The sequence below is a fragment of the Dipodomys ordii genome, unplaced genomic scaffold (genome assembly GCF_000151885.1).
Source record: "Dipodomys ordii isolate 6190 unplaced genomic scaffold, Dord_2.0 Scaffold154, whole genome shotgun sequence".
NCBI classification, from domain to species: Eukaryota; Metazoa; Chordata; class Mammalia; order Rodentia; family Heteromyidae; genus Dipodomys; species Dipodomys ordii.
This window is the reverse complement of record NW_012267370.1, coordinates 2,194,477-2,198,604: the sequence shown is the minus strand read 5'-3', so window position 1 is coordinate 2,198,604 and position 4,128 is coordinate 2,194,477. Positions and strand designations below refer to the sequence as shown.

General features: G+C 41.5%; 1 long non-coding RNA gene across 1 annotated transcript in view; it reads right to left on the bottom strand.

Moving 5' to 3' along the window:
- Nucleotides 1–3,839: 3,839 nt before the first annotated feature.
- Nucleotides 3,840–4,128, bottom strand: part of LOC105997853 — a 26,907-nt gene continuing 26,618 nt past the window's right edge. The window contains exon 3 of the long non-coding RNA XR_001175663.1: nt 3,840–3,939. This is a non-coding gene — a long non-coding RNA (uncharacterized LOC105997853). The remainder of the gene's footprint in view (nt 3,940–4,128) is intronic.

Sequence of the window (4,128 nt, the reverse complement as noted above, 5' to 3'; positions counted from 1 at the left end):
ATAGGAGTATCTGTTGAAAATACAGACTAGAGGTGTCCAGGCAGGGCAGGAGAAGATGAAACCTCAGATAAGGGTCTATATGAGCTCCTAAAACTATCTGAAGAACCTACAGAGTCAATCAAAACCTGCCCTATGTTCTTGATATTTATGGTTCCCAAGATAATTCTAAAACATCCATTTAAATACTCTGTGGCTTGTATAATCATCTTTCTGGTATCATCTTCATCTACAAGAAGATAAAGTGAACCATGGTCTTCAGATGGGGTAAGAAGGATGGAGCAAATGCTAAGGGGAAGAGGATATATATATATATTGCTAGAAAATGTGTTGCTATTGTGATGATCTGGACTGTGTTAAAAAGTTTGGTTGCCAGCCTGTAGCACTTACTGGGAGGTAATGGAATCTTTAGGGAGAGGAAGGAGGAAGTTAGGTCATTGAAGGAGATTGTGGGACTCTGGCCTCTTTTTCTGTCTCCCCTTGTCTCTTTCTGTCTCTATCTCTCTGTGTCTCTGTGTCCATCTCTGTCTCTCTCCCTCTTTCTCCTTCCTCCCTTCAGGGAGAACACAGCTTTATTCCACTATGTACTCACTGTCATGGTGTTAGGATGTTTGCTTTGCAACAGGCCCCAAAACAATGGATCCATCTAACTGTGAATTGGAACCTACGAAGCTGTAACCCAAATAAATCTTTCTTCCTTTTAGGTTGATTACTTCATATATTTTGTCCACAGCCACATAATGCTTGTTGACACATGTCATGTTTCACATACCACAAAGCAATTTCCTTGAATGCAGTATGGGTGATGATGGAGATGGCACTATTCCAGGATAGCTTGGGAGATGGAAGAGCTCACTGCTGTTGAATTTTTGAAGCTCACTGCTGAATATTTCTAAGGAAATATCTGTGCTGGGCCTTACGAATTGATAGGAAACGCTTCATGGAAGAAGTTTTTATATACCTTAAGCCAAAACATGAAAATATGTTCTTTATTTCAAAGGGAAATAGGGAGCCCACATTGAAGATGCCTTTTTCTGGATATTCAATTAATCTAATTCCAAATTTCGATTTTGGATGTCAATAAGATGGCCACCAGGTGGCAGCACAAACATAGAAATTGTGTATCTCAGAAACAAGTTCATTCATGAATAAGGTTTATAAATTTGTCCAGCTCTCAAGAATATTGTCAAGTCCGGTGGTCTGAGGTTATATAGGGTGTAGCTGCGTCCCTATTATGTCTGCAGAGGACTGTGCTGGGACTCATAGGGTCTGGCTTGAGGAGAGAGATCAAAGATTAGTCCCATCTGTCAAAGTGTTTGAGGAATCTGGAGCAGCAGGAAGCCACGTAGGAAAAGGCATCCAAAGGCAACACTGTCCCTGCCGCAGGGGCATTTTCTGCCTGTGGGATGTCTGTTTGACACAGCAAATAGCAGTGACATTACCAGTCCCCTGGAGTCACAGGGTCTTAGGATGAGATCTTGGGACAAGATGTCATAGATCAGAATCCAGTCTCTGTGCTGTGCATGCTGTGACACACGCTCCAAATTCCCCTTGCAGGCTAAAGGACTTATTCCCATAGCTGCTGGCCAGTGTTGCCTACAGCCTGGATTTGGGGCGAATTTCCACTCAGTGACGAAAGCGACCCTGAAGCAGTCTGCATTCTCATGGTTGGCATGGATTGAATGATTGCTTTATGAGGGAACTATACAAATCCGACTCCCTGGCTCCAATTCAGCAGGACCATCCCAATTGCACAGTTCCCCAGTAGGGTTGTCTGGAGTTGCTGAGGCTAAAGCCACAGTTCAGTTTCTTCCTTTACCCAGATAGGCTCCTTTCTTCCCCTCACAAGGGTTTGTTAGGGGCACATTCCCCAATAACCTTGCTACACTTCCCAGCTCTGCCTCCATGTCAGCTTCCCTGGGAAACCTAAACTCATCTTTCCTTTACTTGTGGGGGTACTGAGGCGATTTTGAGGCTGGTATTTACACACACACACACAAAGAGTTGTATCTTTGAGAGTCCTCAAAGGTATGCTTAACATGTACTGGGTAAGTCTCCTTGGGCAAAGATTTGGTTTTCCCCTCCATTATATCCTTAGAGCTTCCACACAGCAGGTATTGAATAGATATATGTTCAATGATCAAACATATGAACATTGCTTATTGTCTAATACTTCAGAAGCTGAAGAAAATAAGCAATGGCCAACTTTTGTGTGTGTGTGTGTGTGTGTGTGTGTGTGTGTGTGTGTGTGTGTATGTGTGTGGTCCTGAGGCTTGCTTGGACTCAGGGGTACTGCGCCTGAGCTGTTTTTGCTCAAGTCCAGCGCTCTACCACTCAAGACAGCTTCACTTCCGGTTTTCTGGTGGTTAATCGGAGGTTAAGAGTCTCAGAGACTTTCCTTCCTTGACTGGCATTGAACCTGGATCTTCAGCTCTCAGACTGCTGAGTAGCTAGGATTGAGTAGCTAGTGTGAACCACCACTGAGCAGCATGGCCATACATTAAGTGACTGATAACGACGTTTGTGCTTAGGTCCTGCAGGGTAAAATCTTTTTTCACTTTTAGACAGTTATCTCTATTTTACAAGCACCACTGGGAAGTTGGCTCCAGCCAATTTGTTAGTTCTTATAAATGGCAAGGGAAAACTGGCAATTCGACACAGACTGAATACCATGCTCTCTCCAATCACTTTGGGATATGAGCTGATGTAAATAATTAAGAAAATGAACCAGGAGCTTGGGATGTAGTTCAGTGCTAGTATACTAACTTAGCACTCACAAGCCTCTGAGTCTCTTCCCCAAGAGTGCAAAATAAATCACAATAAAATAGTATAATTAGGGGCCTCTGCAAATTCTAGAGAATGGTACTGGAATAGTTCAAAGCTGCTTGCCCACTAGTTAAGGCACAATCTGGTTTATGTCTTTCCCAAGGTTTCTTTCCTCTCTTCTTCTTTTCTTCTTTTTTTTCTCTTCTTTTTCCTCTCTCCTTTCTTCCATTCCTATGTTTTCTTTCTTTCCTTCCTTCTTCTCTTTCTTCTTCCTTTTATTTCATTCTTTTCTTTCTCTTTCCCTCCCTCCCTCCCTTCCTTGCTCTTTCTTCCCTTCTTTCCTTTCTTTCTTCTTCTTTCTTTCTTCCTTCCTTCCTATCTTTCTTTCTTTCTTGGAAATTAAACTCCAGATCTCATGCTTGCCAGGCACTCCACCACTTGAGCCATGCCCCTGTCTTTTTGTTTTTCAGATAAGCTCTCATTCTTCAGCTTGATCCATCCTTGGACAGAGATGCATCTACCTCTGCCTCCTGAGTAATTGGGATTATAATCATGCTCCACCATGTCCAGTCAATATTCCAAGTTTTCTACAATGGGTTGTCTGATTGTTAATAAAAACATTGCTCCATTTTTATCTAAGTCTCTCCCTGGATAAAAATGTTTGACCCTTTGTTTTTCTATTTCTTGAGAAAGAATATATGGTTAATTGGAGTTATGAGATTGGTCTATTTAAGCATTTCAGGGTCAGGAGTTTTGCTGCTAGAGAGAGAAGGTACTGTTAATGCAAGGATATGGCAACTGTGACTCCCTTGGCTAAAACATATGAAGAGTGCCTCCCACTGGACATTTGTATAAGTGCGTGCCTTGTAAGCAGACAAATATTAACAGTTTACGTTACAAAGATGGTTTAAAGCAAATGAAATAATAACAAAAAGCAAGTGAATACATTTTATTTTAAAACTAAAATATAAGAAGTAAGTCCTGCATAATTTGGGGAGGAAAGAGAAAGCCACATTGCTCTGTGAGACTTTATTTTACTAAGTTTTTAAAGGTTCACAAGATCCACATGTGAGGCACTAGGTTCCATCTCCAGCACTGCAAAAGTAAAAAAACAAGTAAAGAATGCACAGTAGATATTCTTTTTAAGATCCATAATGTTCAAAGAGAAGATATTTCCTGTATCAAAGAGAGGAAAAAACAATGTTAGGAATAAAAAGTATGCTGTGCATAAGACAGCCTCCTTACTTCCTTCTTTCTCCTTCTCATCCCTGCCTCCCTACTATCTTTTCTTTCTTTCTCTGTCTTCCTTCTTTCTCTCTATCCTCTTTTTCTCTTTTCTTTCCCTCCCTCCCTCCCTCCCTCCCT